This window comes from Stegodyphus dumicola, chromosome 6 (genome assembly GCF_044657685.1).
Source record: "Stegodyphus dumicola isolate Sdum_Otavi_A_Nest chromosome 6, ASM4465768v1".
Classification (NCBI taxonomy): domain Eukaryota; kingdom Metazoa; phylum Arthropoda; class Arachnida; order Araneae; family Eresidae; genus Stegodyphus; species Stegodyphus dumicola.
This window is the reverse complement of record NC_140773.1, coordinates 150,669,354-150,688,657: the sequence shown is the minus strand read 5'-3', so window position 1 is coordinate 150,688,657 and position 19,304 is coordinate 150,669,354. Positions and strand designations below refer to the sequence as shown.

The following is a 19,304-nucleotide window of genomic DNA, read 5'->3' as shown; positions in this document are numbered from 1 at the left end:
AGCAGAGCTGATTTAAATAAACTGAAATATATCTGAACTTTTATACAGAAATAAAATGGACACAAAATTATTTATAAAAATTATACGGTATGTTAATATCAATGAAAATATAACATATGTAATGAACTAAACATGAGATGTTTTCATTTTGTAATAAAAAGAAAAAATATGTTAAGGCTCTCAGATGATTTTATATTGCTTAAATTATGAAGACTGATTTATACTGCTTGAATACTAAACAAACATATATAGTATTTCATAATAAAATTAATATCAATTCATTAATTCTAATATAATAAAATATTGCTTTATAATTATTTTTCGGTGCAATGATATTGAAGCAAAATAAACTCTTTCTTTTCTTCATTACCATAAAGATTTTTCAAGATTCAATCAGAGATCCTAAGATGCTTTTTAATAATAAATACACATGTGGACATTAAGTGAAATACATAAATCTTATTAATACATTAATATATTAAAAGTATATCTGAAGTTTAGTCTACATATTGAAAAAAAGGTTCATTCTAAAGATGTTTTATAGCAAAAACATTACACAGAATATTCAAAAATGTATTTCAAATTCTCTTAAATAAAGCAAGATCATAACTATGCAATCAGTCCCAATGAGCATCATATCATGCTCCAAAAAATTCGTATGAAAGAAAATCTGATTAAAAATACACTCTTAATACATCTCATTAAAAATCACAGTATTAAGCAATGAAAAATCCTGAGAGTCATTACGATAGTATAAGATACTGATTAGCCAGTTGAAATTATCATTTCACATCTGCAATAAGTTGTCATTTGAATTTTTTAAATATTAATAATGGAACATTATTATTGTAGACTCTGATGTGAGGTCCACAAAAATAAACTTCAAACTTGAATAAGTTTCTACGACTCACTGATATTACAATATATCATCTATATCATTCTATATGCCAACATGGATATAGTTTACAGATGCTTAGTATTCAATTAATTTAGACATTCTTCTTTTTTTTTTCCCTTTTAAAAATATTTAAACTCTTTGTACACCACATACTACTACATTAATTTGTATTGCTTAAATTAATTAGATTGATTTATACTGCTTAAATATTAAAAAGATATGTGATATTTCATAACAAAATTCATAAACATATTAATTTTAATAAAATTTTGATTTACATTTATGATTTTACATGCAATCCTATTGAAGCAAAAGCCAATTTTTTTTCTTTCTCATAAGGACGTTTCAACAATCAATCTAATATCTTAAGGTATTATCGCAACCATATTTTATTTAAGTGCCAACGAATACTCATAAAGTTGTTGCCCCTGAAAAATAAAGTACAGTATGTTTTTTAATTTTCATTTTTGAAACGAGATCTTCTGTTACATAGGGATATACGAACAAAACATTTAATAAGATTCCTGAAATTACTCTTCACGCTCCAATATTAGTTTTTGTACTTACGTATTATCGCAACCAGGTTGACGCTATTCGTAAGTTTTGATGCTATTTGTAAGTTTGAGTAAAAAAGTATGAATAGAAAGAAAATGTAAATTTATTAATTACAGATAATTTTTAATACAGTTTTTTATATTATTTTCTTTTAAAATATAAAATAGCAATTAAACCCTTTCGGTTTCGAATTTGAATAAGTTGCAGAATTATTTTTTCGGCGGAAATCTTTTGGCTATTGCTTTTAGCACTGATTAAAAACTGTATTCGCCATAACCATGTACACGTCGACTTATTTTCACTTAAAAAAAATCCCAGAATTGCACAAAAATGGCGTTGCGCACACTCTTCACTTTCTTTATCCATGTACACTGTTATTTTCTCGTAAATTACAAAAATTTGCACGAAAATGCAGGAAAATTTTGTGAATCTTCACACGCTCTTTTTACAAAACTAGGTATAACACGTAGGGTTGCCAAATTTCGCAATTTATGCGAATTTTGACCTGGTTGCGATAATACGTTAAGTACAGGTACTTTTTAATTATAAACGTACAGGTGAACATTTTGGGAAATACAGTCAAAAGTCTTTAATCCGGACCTGAAAGCTAAAAACTTTCTGCGCATGCACCGCATTGACACATGCGCATAGGCATTTACGCGTGCGCGTAAGACCTTTTACCACTGTGCAAATGCGTGTGCGCGAGCGCAGAATACGTTTTTGCGTGCACGTTTTATGTATAACGGACGGCATAATCTAAAATTATCTAATTATCTATTTCAGTTAATGTTGATGATTGCGTTGTTCCTTAATCTTCGAATTGAATCCGGATTGTTATTTTTTGCAGACTGTAAGAGCAATTTTATAAAAGTAAACTTGAACTTTCGATTATGTCAAATAGAATTTCTGATTCTGGAGCTCCCAAAGGATCGTACAAAACAAAAGTATGTTTCGATGTCCATCAAACAAAAAGTGAAATTGCTGCAAAAAATGGATAAAGACATGAAGAATGTGACAGAGAGGTTAGTGAAAACGAAAAAATTTCGATTGACAAGTTAGTCGGTATTCTCGACACAACAATTAACGGGACTTGAACAGCGGAACTTCGTAACTGAACAAGAAATTGTGTCTGTTTATAGAATTAAAGAGAAAGTATTATCACATAAAACGAAGCAACTTAAAACAACTTACATGTAAAGAAATGTTTAATAAAGTAAACAAATAAATATTAAGCTTTTTTTTTGTAAATTTTGATACCCTTTAGATCATAATTGTTCTTTATTTCATAAATTAAGGTTTCATATTTTTAATTTTAGAATTCGTGCATGCCATCTTTTGAGATTTAAACTGATGATCTATAATCAGAAAAAATCGATAATCCGGAATCGCCGAAGTCCCGACGAGTCCGGATTAACGACTTTTGACTGTATATGAGAAAAAAAGTTTTATTTTAAAGATGTTTTAAAGCATGAACATTATACGAGAAACAGGTTAATCTTTGGATTATGGTAGCTTGGCGATTTTTTGGCGAAACTTTGGCGACCAACCCTGCTACAGCAACCTACTAGTTTTGTTTTGGATGCCATTTTGTTTTCTCAAAGTAAAGGCATTTTTTTTTTTTTTTTTTTTTTTTTTTTTTTTTACTCAACATTTAATTACGCTTATATTAGAACTTTTATGGAACAAAAGTGCTTAATCATGAAGAAGATTAGGTGCGAAATTGGGAGAAAGTGCAGAAACGCCCACTGCTTCCCGCGTTTTTAATAATTGCACATGCACGGTATCCATGTACACGTCGGCCTATTTTCACTGAAAAAAACATCCCAGAATTGCACAAAAATGGCATTGCGCATACTCTTGACTTTATTCACATACACTGCTAAAGTCCTAGCTAGTAACATTTATCGCCTTACCAAAATGTCGCCAAACTACCTGTTACCATATTCCAAAGATTAGCCAAGAAATCTTGTAGCATATCCAAAAATATATTATAAAATTCCCTGAAAATAAAGTGAGATCATAACTATGCAATCTACCCCAATGAACACCATATCATGCTATAAAAAAATTCTTATGAAAGAACATCTGATTAAATATACACTGTAAATTTATTTAATAATAGACAAATAGTAAAAGATGCATGCAGTATTAAGCAATGAAAAATCCAGCAAATCGTTACAATGTTATAAGATATTAATTATTAAGTTAAACATCATTAATTCACATCAACAAGAAGTGTGCCATTAAAATTTTTGAAATATGAATGCCAAAACAGGCTTATCATTGTAGCCCCTGATTTGAGGTCTACAAAAATAAACATGATTTAGCCAGTGTTTTGGCTTACAGCAAAGGATTTCGATTAATGTGCCTTGAACTACTACTTTGTTTTGGTTTTTTATCCAATCTATTAATGCTTGGCAGTCTGAATCTGATTTAAATCCAGGTGGTTGTTCCATGTAAGTTGGTTTATTCAAGTATCCATTTAAATATGCAGTTTTACATCAAAAATCTTATTTTGTAGTTTTTGTAAACATCGTAATTTTCTTATTTATGGATCTTTCAACTAATTTCCAGACTTCATGAGCCTCCATTGAACTTAGTTCTTCTATCATTTCATACATCATACTACATACTACATTGTTCTCGCTCGTCTTTTCTTCTGCTTTAGTTTTGGTAAAAATTACTTTTAAATCATGATCTACAATTTTTTTATCTTAAAGCTTATCTAATTGAAGCCATATCTTTCTCTTTATTGGATATTTTATTTATTTTATACATGGAAATGTTCATCTTTGGAAAGGGTATATACTTTTTCGCGATCAGGTAATTTCATATATATATCCATGGTTCAATTATGCACAGTTTGCAAATGCTAATTATTTAACTTTAAAATTACGTAAAAAATTCACCTAAATTCCAGAATTATTTAATTTACTCTTTTTTTCTTTTTTGGTCATTGGTTTCCTTTAAATTGTTATTTTTAATCTTACAGTCATTATTCAGCAATATATTGGAAATGCATGTGGCACAACTTTTCAACAAATTATGCAATGATTTGCCACACTCACAAATACTATCATCCCAAATAATCCTGTTTTCAACTTTCTCTGTGATGAGACTTATTAATATAGAACGTTGATTTTTTGATGAAATATATAATTTCTCATACATTTCAGATATTAGGATTGAAAATATTTTAAATGCAGAGGTATTAATGAAAAGCACAAATTCTGTTGGCCAAAATAAACCACCTCAATCAATAGCAGCTAAGTATGCAAAATCTTCACAATATTCAACTATTTATTCTTTGTCAAGAATTAATTTTTTCCTGCAAAGATTACAATTTATATGCTTCAATACAGATCTACAAACATATCTAGAAATGTAAATTAGACACATTATACCTTTTTCTGTAACATTAACATCATTGGATTGATGCAAAACATCAACAAATTCCTTATCAATAAGTTGATAATCATTAAAATCTTCAATATATATTAAAATCTTCAATACAAGAAAAATGTTGTAAAATAAATGAACCTTTCTCAGAAGACTGCATTTTAAGCAAACTAATAAATTTTAGTTTTCTTTCCGACTCTATAATCTGCTGTAAGGATACATTATAATTACATCCACTCATTTGTCAAAATTGACCGAAACGTCCCCCAAGGTTATCTGTCTGAAATTTTCCTAAAAGAATAAACGGTAATTTAAATTCTTTTAACAAATACTTTGAAAGTTCATTCAATGTTGCTGTTGTATGGAGAAAAGCAACTTGGGTTTCTTTTGACAGTTTCCCAATTTGTGACTTACAGTTTTTTGTTGTTGGGCAAAAATCGTTCCATGATATAAGCCACGAACAAAACTGTGATAAATATTCTAAGCTTTTATCTTCTGGTGTCCTTATAGGCTGCATAAATACATTCCGAAACTGTAAGACCTTTTTAGAGTGTTTAACATTCACAATTTTCCACCACTTTAAAATTATATCAATAAAATGTTTAGTTCCTAAGACATCTTTTCCATACCCAGTTCTATTATTCTGTGATCCAATTTGCAGAGCAGCTAAAGTCTTTTCATCAAAAAGTTTAATAGCAGTACTTACATTCTGCTTCTCTATAGAAGACGGAAATAAAACTTTTCTTGATAAAGTTGGAGCCATTTTAATATTATCATTTTTTTCTATTTCATACAATTTTTTTAAATGTAGAACACTGGAATTGTAAACAATATTTGAGTTTTCAACTGACGGTATAAAAAATGTTTGGTTTGAATCTTTCTGATTGAACCAGTCGTTTCGTATAGATTTCAATAAATGAACTGTATCAAATAATATAAATATAGGAAGATTATGCATAGTAGGGTTTATAAATGAGGATTTTAATGCACCACCACAAAGCATTTCGAACATATTTCTGTTAATTCTATTATTGTCTAATATTAGAGTTATAATTCGATAGCCACAAGACTGTACATGGTCAATTACTTGTTTTGTAAATGTTAATAATTGATGTGATGATAAGTTTTTTACGGGAAACATTGCTACAATATCTCTGTTTTTTGATAATATAGAGCTTATCATAAATGTTTGCAAAGTTGTGGCCTCCATCTGCGAATTATCCGAAAAACCTAAAACACGACCACTTTTATACGAAACTTGTGGTTTTATATATATCTCATCTAATAATAAATTGACAATTTTTTCAGAATCATTTAAAATTTCACATTTTTTTTTTCGAATACATCCAGTGACTTGTTTGCAATCCAGAATTTGCTCGGCCAATTTTCAGAGATAACTTCCTTAAGTATGACGGATGAGGCAATATAAAATACTTACTGTTACGCATAATATTGTAGCTGTTTGGATTACAATAAAATATATAACAAGACCAGGTAAGGAATTCTGCACTATACGGAGGCTGTTTCATTTGCATTAATTGAATCTGTTCATACAAAAACTTAAATTTCTCAGAATGTGGGTTATTTTCTGTTTCTGCACATTTCAACAGTAGTTTTGATATTTTATCTAAATTTAAATTGCAGTCATCATGAATATCAGAAGCAGAAAAACCATCCAAATGGCTAATCATTGTCTCAAGTTTAGACCATTTATCACATAGCTTTTCTTCTCCAAATATCCATTTGAACTTTTCAATGGGAATTTCATTTTCATTGAAAAAAACTCTTACATTTAAATCTTCCAATATTTTTAAAGATACAAGCACTTTTGGACAGTTTAAAAATTCTAATTTCGATAGCCAAAAGATCTTACATTTGGTAATGAATATCCATGAAGAGGGAAGATCTATTTTTTTTTTTTTTTTTGCAAAACCATTTATTAGGTTTTCAAAATTGCTAATAATATCATTCTTTTTCCACTGTTCAAATTGTTTATCACAACGAATATCAATTTCTGCTTCTCTTTCATCCGGTGCTTTTCTTTTTGTGGGAAGTTTCTTCGATAAATAAGATGGCTGGTTTTGAAAAATCGTTGGATAAGCATCTTTTTTTAAAGCTGGAATAGTTCTAGGAACTACTAATACCATCCCATCATCACGAACAGCTTTATCTTCTCTAACGATAAATTCTTCTTCGAAATGCTTAATGCATACACTGCTGTGTTTGCCAGCTACAAAATCTTTGCGATTAATATTTTTTATCCATTTCTGAGAGAGTACAGGATCTGAAGGAAATTTGAAAGTGGACACATGTTCAGCAGTGCTTATAATAATTTGATCGGCATTTAGGTACACTACACTTTCTTGGCATTCTAAAACACACTTTTTCTTATAAATTCGAATTCACAATATAATATTTTACTTTCCGGTAAAATACAAAATTTTTCAGAAGAAAAAACACATGTAAACAATTATCTCACTAGCACTAGTCCTACGGCGAAGCAAGCTCAACCTACAAAATTGAAAGCCTAAGATTATGATGTCAGATCATGTGATCATCAGATTGGAGCAGGCTGTAGATATCTAGTTGGCCTTGTTATAGGTCATCAATTTAAATCTGGTAAGATGGCATGCAGAAATTATACAATTAAAAATATGAAACCTTAATTTATGAAATAAAGAGCAATTATGATCTAAAGGATTTCAAAATTTACAAAAAAAAAAAAAAAAAAAAAAAAAAAACTTAATATTTATTTTTTTACTTTATTAAACATTTCTTTTAATGTAAGTTGTTTAAGATGCTTCCACAAAAAATTCAAAAAGTTCCTTTTCTTTTTTCTTATATCATCCAATGCCATACTCCTAGCATAATTTTGAGACAGATGTGCCTTTATCAACTTTTTGCAGCAATTCCACTTTTTGTTTGATCGACATCGAAACATGGTTTCGCTTTGTAGATCCTTTGGCAGTTCCAGAATTGGAAACTCTTTTTGACATAATCGAAAGTTCAAGCTTTATTTTTATAAAATTGCTCTAACAGCCTGCAAAAAAAATAATAAGCCAAATCCAATAATTAGAAGATTATGGAACAGCGCAATCTGGAACATTAACTGAAATGCCTTAGAATCAGTAAAGATAATTTTAGCCTAACTTATACCATCCATTATACACTAAACATGCATGCGTAAAGCATACAAAGTAAAAAAAAAAAATGTTTTCAGCTTTGAGGTCCGGGTTATAGATCATTCCGAGTAATGGACGTCTAAATTACGGACTTTGTTCTGTAACTATCTCTATTTTAATGTTATTCATATCATTTAATTTTGCTTCTTTCCTCTAAATTTATTCATTTTTAGTTAATAATACTGTCAGATTTCAGGCAGTTTCTCTGGGATAATTCTGAAACTAGTTCTAGCAGTATGATGGCATACTATCACGAAATTTAATGCACATATTTTTTCCTTATGTATGCTGCTAAATAAATATAAAATACATGACTTTATTTTAAATATCATTAAATAGATTTCTTTCTTTGAGCTTAAAAATAAAGATTTTTTTTTTTTTAAATCGATTGGGCAGATTCTAATAAAAAAAATATAATTTATTTAATACTAGGAAAACTAAACAAGAAGAGGAAATAAAAAAAAACCTAGTAAGCCAAGAAATATGTTATGCAAAAATTCTGAAGTTTTATTTTTCATAAACATTTGTCGCATGGCCTGGCGGGAGAAGAATTCAGATGATCGTCAATCACGCCGTTTGATCACATGATCATTTTAGTTTAACATTCGGTGGGATTAAGTCGTCTGATCACATGATCTTTTTATTTTTAACAACTTACCCCCCCCATGAACTACAGGGGGTTTATCAAACTTGTATATGAACAGTATACATTCATATTGCAAAATCACTCGAGTTCCAGACACAAGAAAAGCGTATATATGTCATCTAAATAACTGAGAATTTAAATGAAACAGTAAGCAATTTAAATATAGCATTATTCAAATTTAAAAAAACAGTATTCACCTTTTTTTAAAAATATTATTCAATGGCCCCCTAAGAGCATACCATGACTATGTGAACTTAAGTACATTTTAAATTATTAAATTTGTGCACGGAAGTTACTAGAATTACAAATTTTAACAGAATAATAATAATAATAATAGTAAAAAAGATATACTCACAATACATATTTGTAAATTAACACTAAAGATAAACACTTTAGTTCTGAAGTTCTAAATTGTACAAAAGCTGTACAAGGACATCTAATAACCGATGACTCAGATTTTACCTTGCAAGCCCTCACCTTGCCATCTCTTTCAGGAAATAACTCAAGGATTCTCCCTAATCTCCAGAAATTTCGGGATAAATGATCTTCCTTAACTAAAACTATATCATTAAATTCGGGAACATTATTCTTAATCAAACTTGAATGGGCAGATCTTAAATTCAACAGATACTCTTTTTTCCACCTGGACCAAAAAGAATTCATTAACTTTTCGCGATAATTATAGACTTTATCAAAGACTTCCTGGAAGAAAAGTTTGAACCAAGATGAAATTTCCCTGAAGGAAACGATGATATTCTTTTTCCTGAAAGGAAATGTGCTGGAGTTAATGCATGTAGTTCATATAAGTCACTTCCAACATAGGAAATTGGCCGAGAGTTAATCATACCTTCAATTTTGATAAGAACAGTTTGCAACTGCTCAGTGGTCAGAGATGACTTTCTAAGGAATTTCTGTAGAGCGACTTTCACATAACGCACCACGCGTTCATAAAAGCCTCCCCACCAGTCCGCTCTTTCTACAATATACTTCCATTTAATTCCATTGGCAGCATAAAAATTTTTTACTTCTGGATGATTCATTACTGACCAAATTTGTTTCAGCTCAAGTTCAGCACGTTTGAAAGTATGTGCATTGTCAGAAAAGATCACACAGAACACAAGCCTCTTCGAGATACAAAATGTCGGAAGGCAAGCAAAAATGCATCTGCTGTCATATTATTGAGTAGTTCTAGATAAACAGCACAGGTTATTAATAGAATATATTGTTTGTTTTTACTATCAAATAATGGACCAGCATAATCGATCCCAATTACTGTAAATGGGGCTGATTGTTCCACTCAAAGAGCTGGTAATGGAGCAACCATCTGGTCTCCTGGAGAAATGCTGAATCTTTTGCAAATAACACATTTACCTAGAAGAGATTTTATAATTTGTCTGGCCTTTAGTATCCAGCATTTTTCTCTCACCTGCACTAGCGTATGAGATACGCCGGAATGAAATAATTTAGTATGGAATTCTCAAATCAGTAATTCAGTGAGTTTAGATTTTGAGGGTAGTATAATAGGGTGTTTTTCATCCGTAGGTAAATGAGTTTTCTCAAGCCTTCCTGTCACTTGCAATACATCTTCATAATCCAAAATTGGGTTTAAGCACAACAACTTAACGTCTTTTGGTAAAGGCTTGCCATTCTTCAAACAATTCATTTCCTCAGAGAAAGCGTCCCTTTGAACAGCTTTAACCCAAAACTGTTCAGCGTGATTATATTCTTCAGTAGTAAGAGGACGTATTGTACTAGTTTTCCTTGTAAGAACATCGTTGTGGTTTGCAATATCCAAGAAGTCACCTTCAGTCGTTTACGTAAGCAACTAAACTTATTAACATCAATTTTCTGTTTGGAAACAATTGTGGGACCAATTATAGCAAAAGATTTATATTCAGCTTCAATCTCCTGGTCTATTGAGTCGTATTCAGATCTCTTCGGCTGGGGCCAAGTATTTTCCAGGTACAATAACCATTTTGGGCCCTGTCACCATTTTTTTTAAGTTACCAAATCTTTACTAGTTAATCCTCTTGTTACCAAGTCCGCAGGATTTTCTTTACCTATACAGTGTCTTCATGTACTGGGATCTGTAGTTTCATGAATTTCTAATACTCTGTTTGAAACAAATTGCTTCCACTTAAATGCCGTGCCTTTTATCCAATGTAGCACAATTGTTGAATCACTCCATAAAATAATCTTTTCTAAAATTTAAAAAGTTGGCTAATCTTGCTGCAATTACTGCACCCATTAATTCGAGTCGGGGCAACGTCACTTTTTTAATTGGCACAATTCGTGATTTGGAAGCTATGAAGCTAGTTTTAAAAGTGCCGTGCGATGTTTTGTACTTAAAGTATGCAACCGCTCCAAAAGCTTTTAATGAAGCAGAGAATATATGGATCTGAAATCTTCTTCCCCCTTCAGATTTGTGGCAGGAAAAAAATGTTGAGGAATTTTCAAATTTTGATGTTCTTTAATTTCATTACACCATGCTTGCCATTTTTCTTTAATTTCAACGGAAAACATCTCATCCCATTCTACTCCTAACTGCCACAGCTCTTGTGACATACACTTCACTCGAACTAAAAACGGAGAGATAAATCCAGATGGATCAAATATTTTTACGGCCGTGTTTCATTTAGTACACATTAATATCCAACATGAATAACAATGACCTTAAGTCTATACCTAATGTGTCTTCAATATTATTCCAACTCAGTTCTAATACTTTTAAATGTGAATCGGAATATTCATTGATTTCGATTAATGAATTAGAATTCTTCCATAAATCTTTCAGTTCTTTAATGTCAAATTTTCTCATATGCATGTTTGCATCCTTTAAAATAAAAACAGCATCACAAAATAACTCATAAGCTTCTTAAATAGTGGAACTTCCATGAAAAAGATCATCCCCTTAAATAGAACTGTTCAATATTTCATATGCCAGAAGATGTGTATTCTTGTAAGCATTAATATGAGTTTTAATTTTTGCAGCCAAAATGTAAGGAGAACAAGTGACGCCAAAACAATGTCTATTAAGTGATACATAGTTGTGGGTTGGGTTTTGTCGCAGTTTTATAATACAGGAAACATAAATAATTTCGGTCATCTAACGTGACTTGAATTTGAAGGAATGCCTGTGCAATATCTCCACAGAATGCAATTTTATGTTCTCTAAATTTCAAAATAATATCTAAAAGATTAGCATTTAAATTCTTTCTGGAAAGGAGACATTCATCAAGACTACTGGCATCATAAAACTATCCTAGTTTTAGTACTAGAAGAATCTTCCCTGAAAACTTCTTTATGAGGCATTACATATCCAGTGAAACAACTATTGTTGCACATTTCAATAACCCCGTCATTTAGTTGTTCCTTCATAACTGCATTATATCTCTCAAATAATAACTCATCAGCCTTAATTTTCTTTTCTAATGCAGCAAATCTTTTTGTCGCGATTTCTAAATCACTATACAAATTTTCTCATAAAGTCTCAGACTTCCATAAAGGTGGTGACTCGTACCTTCCATTTATAAATCGTAATTGCACTTCGAATTCTGTAATATTATCCAAGATTTTCTCTTTTCCATTTTCAAGAAAATAGGATTCAGAACTCCATAAACATCTCAAATCGTTTTCTACCAAAGTACATGCAATCTTTAAACAGGAAGTAGAATTGTGCAGATGATTTTCTGGAATCTGCCCTGTGATAGTATCACCGAATAATGTCTGTTGAATATATAATTTTTTATTTATTTTTTTAACTTTCCCGATTAGCATCGAATACATAAAATCGGCGCATAACAGTAACTGGACTGGTCTGTAATCTCGTAATGCTTCAGAAATGTCATAGCTGTGTGGAGTTAAATCATTTAATAATTCAGGTTTGATATTAGAATACATATGAACTCTGCTGATTTCATCAGTTACTAAAGTTTGAATATCAATGCTAGAATAAGGAGGATATTTGCTTCTAAGAGTTATATTAACGACTTCAAAATCCTTTTCATAAGGGTTAAGTTTTGCGAAAGTATAAACTAAAAGCCTTTCTTTCGCTTAAGGGCTGCACATTTAAAGCCCTTACTAAACCTTTTCAAATAAATGATTTCTGCGAGCCCATATCAAATAACATCAAAGCACTTAACCCTTTAGAATTATTTTTCACTTGTATATAAGCAGTCTGAAGTAAAGTAGTGTAATTTTGTGACTTAAATACAGAAGACATCACAACTTGTTTATCAGAACTTTGAATAAGTTCGCCCTTTACTGACGGTTTAATTTCCGATGTATGTTTATTCCTTGTTGTAGGGCAGAATAATGATTATGTTGTAAACTCTGACAAAATTTACAAGGTTCTATTTTTACTTTACATTGCAACATTAAATGTTTGTTAACCAAGCATCTATAACAACGTCCCTCTTTGTTTAGTTTGTATCGCATTTGTTCATCAGTGAATGTTTTACATTTTAATTCGGAATAAAAATTACATAAGTTGCATGTCTTCACTACCGTATTTAATGCAGCTGATGTTGGAATATTGGTTTTAAATCTAACCTGAGGTTGAGAGTGACCTTTCCTTTTAAAGGTTCCCGTGTCTGTAAAGAAAGCCCATAAAAAGTTCTTGCAGCTTCCCTACATTCAATTTCAAGTTTGATAAAATTCATTAGCTGATTTATATCACTAGAATTTTTATTATCTTTCTTGCGATAAAATTTTCTTACTAAATCCTGAAATAATTATTTTAATAAAATTGGTATTAGCAGATGAGCGTAATTTCCGGATGCAACTCCCATAGAATTTAAATTTCTTATACTAATTTCACTTTCTTCGTATAATTTTCGAAGTGTGAGGAGATTTGAAGAAAACTTAACTGGCTCAATTTCTAATAATTTATTCATAAAACAACTAATCAAGTGTTCTTGTTTACCGTATCACTCCTTTGGCAAATCCAAACAGGATTTATAATTTCCGTCCATGAGCGCGAATCCCGAAACAATTTTGTAAGCTTCACTCGAAAGAAAAGATTTTAGATATATGAACTTCTCAACATTACTTAATGACTCATTAGAGTCAATTGCACTTGAGAAACTATTAAAGAATTCTTTAAATAAACTAGAATCGTCATTAAAAGTGGGAATACATAATTTAGGCAAATGTATAGAAGATGATGTATTGCGAATATTCAAATTACAAAAATTAACATTTTGAGAAGATTTAAAATGTTAAGTTTGTTTTGATTTTGAATTTAATATTACTTATAGATTCATTATACTCGAGTGAACTTTGAATTTCCATTTTGAACATTGTACTATCATGAATTAAGTCTTCAATTTTCGAGTTAAAAGTTAGAAGTTCATTCTGTTTTTCTTCTAAACATAACAAAAATTCCGACAAATTCTCCTGAATGCTTTCATCTTTATGAATATTTAGACCAGTGGTGCGCAAACTTTTTTCGACTGCCACCCCTTTTGTAGAGAGAAAATTTTTGGCGACCCCTAGAGATAAATGTTCACAAATACGATGTATATTTCGCACATTTCTTTCGTTTCATCGAATAAAAACATCATCATATCTGACTCATATTAATTTTATTTATAATTTTAAGAAAATACTTTTTGTATAACACAAAAATTAGTAAATTGCATTTTAATGAGATGTATGTGGCTGCAAGTTTCTAATTATCTCATTGATGTTTGGATGTATGTTGCTAATTGCAATTCGCATATTATCATCAAGGTTTAAACGCGAGCAGTATTTAGTTTTTATTGAAACTAGTTTGCTAAATCCAGTTTCACATAAATACATTGATGCAAATTGTATTAACACTCTGATGGCATTCTTGCATAAAACGGGATGTTGTTTTTCCACGGATAGCCAAAATTTTTGGCAAGGCTGACTCTTAAATTGATTTCGAAGAGTATAATCACTAATTAGATCTATCAATTGCTCTTTCTCACTAATTTGAAGAGTTGAACTGCATGTGTCAAAGGAAAATGAATCACGAATCCAACCAAGATCGTTTTCAGGAAAATCCTCGAATCTTCTTGAAAAATTTTCCTTTAACTTTTCAATGTGATTGGAAATGATGTTTTTAAATGTAAATATATCTATATTATTTTCCTTGATAAAATCGTTAAAGCAAGGGAACATGTGGGTGTTGCTTTTATTCAGTTCAGCTTGCCAGAGACTAAGCTTATTCTTAAAAGCTTGAATTTTACTGGCTGAAGTTATGATAGTTGAATTCTCACCCTGCAAGCTCAAATTTAAGTCGTTAAGTTTTTCGAAAATATCAACTAAATAGCTCAGCTTCCCTAGCCAAACTTCATTGATATAATAACTTGCCAATCTATGTTTCTTTTCGATTAAAAAAGTGTACACTTCATTTCTCAAATCAAATATCCGTCGTAGTATTTTCCCACGTGAAAGCCATCTGATTTCGGTGTGTAACAGTAATCTCTCATACGTTGAGCCCATCTCATTTCAAAGTATTGAAAAGAGACAGCTGTTGCATTTAATGTAGTTAATTGAACTAAAAGCGTTTTGCAATATGTTGTGCAACTCTTCATCCATATCTTTTGCAACAAGAGCTTGCCGATGAATCATACAGTGATTAAATACCATATGAGGCGCCACCTTCTGAATTAAGCCTCTGAGCCCTTTATTCGAACCTGTTAATGCTGCAGCGCCATCAATACAAACCGCAACACAGTTTGCCCAGGTAAGGGACTTTGTTTCAAAATATTCATTTATTACTTCGAATATTTTTCCTCCAGTTGTTTTTCCTTCCAAACTTTTGCAACAGAAAAACGTTTCTGTTATACCTTCATTAAAAATAAACCTAACATAAATAATTAGTTGTGACATTTTAGTAATATCGGTAGTCTCGCCCAGTTGTAAAGCAAATACAGATGAATTTTGTATGCGTTTTAGGACTTCTGACTCGATATTTCGTGACATTTCGGAAATCCGCAGAGACATGGTATCTCCTGATAATGGTATTGTTTTTAGTTCATTTCCATATTTATTGCCATGAATAATTGATGTCATCTTAGTTGCTGCAGGAAGGATAAGGGATTCTCCAATTGTATGGGGTTTCATTGTTTTTCCTTTTAGATAAGAAACTTCTAAAGAAGCTCGTAATGCTTTCTGAGGTATTGTAAATTTCTTTAAATGTGCACTTTGAATTTTCAGATTTTCAGCTCGTCTTTGAAAAGAATCGGCATGTTTATTTTGAAGTTTTTTATGTTTAGTTTCCTGGTGCTTTTTTCATTTAGCTGGTTTCATGCTCTCATTTGCTAATTTTTTGTTGCAAATGACACATATCGGGCGTTCTTCATCATTAACAACACAAAATGTAAAACCATACTTAATAAATTCGTCATTGTATTTTCTTATTTTTTTAGATCGGGCATTTAGTTCAGTATGAGACTCCTCATCAGTATTTTTTCGTATGTTAGCCGAAGATGTACCTGGTGTACGTATTACCCATTTATCCATTATGAACATAGGGGTTAAATTATTTAAACTAAAACAAATAATATATAAAATTTTATCATTTTTTTCCGAGAAATTCAATAAAATTAACAGAGATCTTTCTCTAATGATAGTACATACCTGATAACAAAGAGTAGCAAAGCTCGATAAAATTATAAAAAATCATAATTACACAACGTCACATGATAAAACTCGAAGATAAACTAAAACAATTGTGCCAACTGCTACATGCTACAACTTCATGCGAACACTTCATGTCTTCACTCTATCAGATACACCGCGTACTTCGCCATCTGATTGGCTGATCACGGAACCGAATTTTCCCCCTTTCCCTGTGGTTAACGTCTAGTCAAATAGGCGCTTTTCAGTAAAACTGGTGAACTACCACGAAGAGGGCGCTACGGTCAAAGAAAGAGCGGACAGCATGAAATTGCAATTAAACAGTGAGTGACAGCGCTTCACTCTTTATATGTACACTGTATGGTATGCAGCATGCAGGCATAATGCATTTCACAAAAATTTGGCGACCCCTAGTTTGCGCACCACTGATTTAGACTATCAAAATAAGAGTCAATTCTATTAATGAATTTCCTGTAAGCACTTCTAATAACTTTCCTTTTGGATTTCAACTTATCAAGAGTTTCCATTTTATAGACAAAACAAAATTGAAAGTAATAATAATTCAAGTGATAAATAAACTATTAAATTGCAAAGTTAAAATACCTGCAATTCAAATGTTCAAAATTTAGCCTAGTGCAATCTGAAAGAAATAATCCAAACAGCCTTCCCGGGTGTTCGACACCATAAAAAAATTATAATTTATAATGTAATAATCAGTAGAAAATTAAGCGAGAACAGGAAATAAAAACAATCCTAGTAAGCCAAGAAATATGTTACACAAGAATTCTAAAGTTTTATTTTTCATAAACATTTGCCGCAAGGCCTGGCGGGAGAAGAATTTGGACGACCGTTGATCACACCATCTGATCACACGATCATTTTATTTTAATATTCGGCGTGACTGACGGTCGTCTAATAACCTGATCATTTTATTTTTAACATCTAATCTCAGTCTTCATTGGAGAAAACAACTTTCTATTATAGTTATAATAGTAATGCTCTGGGAATTATATATATGAGTCATATGTAATTGAGCAATTTTTGTGTTCTTACATGGTAACATAATTAATTTACTGCTCAGCACAGCCAACGTGTACTATGCGGATAGACTGGAATTTTTTTTTTTAAACACATCTGGAAAGCCTGGAAAAGTCAAGTAGTTTCATTCGCTTGCTTGATTGGCAACCCTGGATTGAGTTGTATTAGAACATTTACTGATTACTCTTTTAATTCAAGCATAAGGTTGCTCCCCCTTTTTTGGCTTTGTTTTTTAGTCATTTTTCTTTTTTTCTTTTGAAATGTAGATTTTTTAAAGGCATATAGATAATTTTGACAAGTAATTAAAGTAAAATATCTTTGTGTGATTTTTTAGGAACTTTATGTATGGTTTAATATGAACGCTTTTGCTTCAGATGTTATAAAAGTTCTTGATTTGATTTTCGGCACCATGCCAATGCCAATGATTTGCAATTTTCGGAGTGCCTATGGTTCAAAACCATGTACCTCCACATCAGAATTACTAAAAGTGAGCAGAAATAGGAAAAATTTGGCATAAGTGATTTACTTGATGCTCAATAGAGGGAGCCACAGGCTCGAGAAAGTTTAGGGATAGGGATAAGAAATAAAAACTTAAGTATCATAATTTTTTTTATAAGTTTTTAGGTTTTTATAATTTTTTTGTATTTTATATTTTATACTTTTTTGGTTTTTATAATTTTATAATACACAATACAAACACTAAAGCAAAAAGCGGATAGGAAAGAGTTTACGATTAATAGGCTCATTGGCATGTGGCTTGTGTAGGAGAGTGCAAATAATAAATGGGAACGCGATGAAAATATTCTTAGGCAGATTTAGAATTTGCGGGAGATGTGATTCTTAAGTAAACAGATTGATAACTTTGCTTGAAGATCTTGGATTGCAGTTGTAGAAGATGAATAAGCAATTATATGGCAGCTCGCTGAAGAGACGTCCTTCCTTCATGGCGCGGGGGCTGGAACTGATGTTGAGAGGGCGTGTCTTGCCCTTTTGGACGGCGGATAAATGCCGAACTCTCGGCCAATCACGGCTCTCGGTCTCTTCTGTGAGCTGCGAATAGCAGGATCGTATGCTGGTATCTGCTGGAGTGCTCGGTTATCAATCTGTTCGATTTTGAGGAATAAATTTTGACTAAGTTTTTAATATAGTAATCAACAGGTTTAATTTTAAGGTCTGAATGAATCGCATCTGTACGGACGTACCAGGCTGCATTCAGGGCCATACGTAAGGTCTTACTTTGAAAAGATTGAAGTTTTTTCACATGAGTTTTTGCAGCAGTACCCCAGATTGTACATGCATACATGAAGACAGGTCTTATAATTGATGTATAGAGAAGAATTTTGTTTTTAATTGACAGATGGCTCTTTCGAGCTAAGAGAGGGTAAAGTTGGGCTCTAGCACCTTTTGCTTTATTGAGAACATTTTCAATGTGAAGGTGCCAGCGTAATTTTGAATCAAGTACAACTCCTAGGTACTTGTAAGAATTTGACCAGGAAACATAATCGTCGAAAAACTTTAAATTAATGGAAGGGTACGGGAGGGGGCTACGTTTGAATATCATAGCAGCACATTTAGCAACATTAATTTTAATTTTCCAAGTGATGAGCCAGTGCTCAAGGCTGGAGAGATATCTCTGAATGATGTAAACCAAGTTTTCAAGGCGTTTGTGCTGAGCTAGGATGGCCGTATCATCTGCATAAAGTGCAAGAGTGATACTAGGTGATTTTGGTATGTCATTTATGAAAATGTTGAACAAAATTGGGCCTAAAAGTGACCCTTGGGGGACGCCACTTAGTATAGGACGGGGTGCCGAAATGAAAGAATTAACTCGTACGGAAAAAGATCTATTAGTGAGGTACGAGTTAATTATATGAATTAAATGGGCCAAAACGTCAAGTCGTATGAGCTTGATAATGATTCCTGTATGCCAATTTCGGCACCATATTCACTTCATTCAGTCTCTAAATGGCACATC

General features: G+C 31.6%; 1 protein-coding gene across 1 annotated transcript in view; it reads left to right on the top strand.

Moving 5' to 3' along the window:
- The window catches only part of alpha-PheRS (phenylalanine--tRNA ligase alpha subunit), a 108,652-nt gene that overhangs the window by 65,707 nt on the left and 23,641 nt on the right, over nucleotides 1–19,304 (top strand). The gene's annotated exons all lie outside the window — the stretch shown is intronic.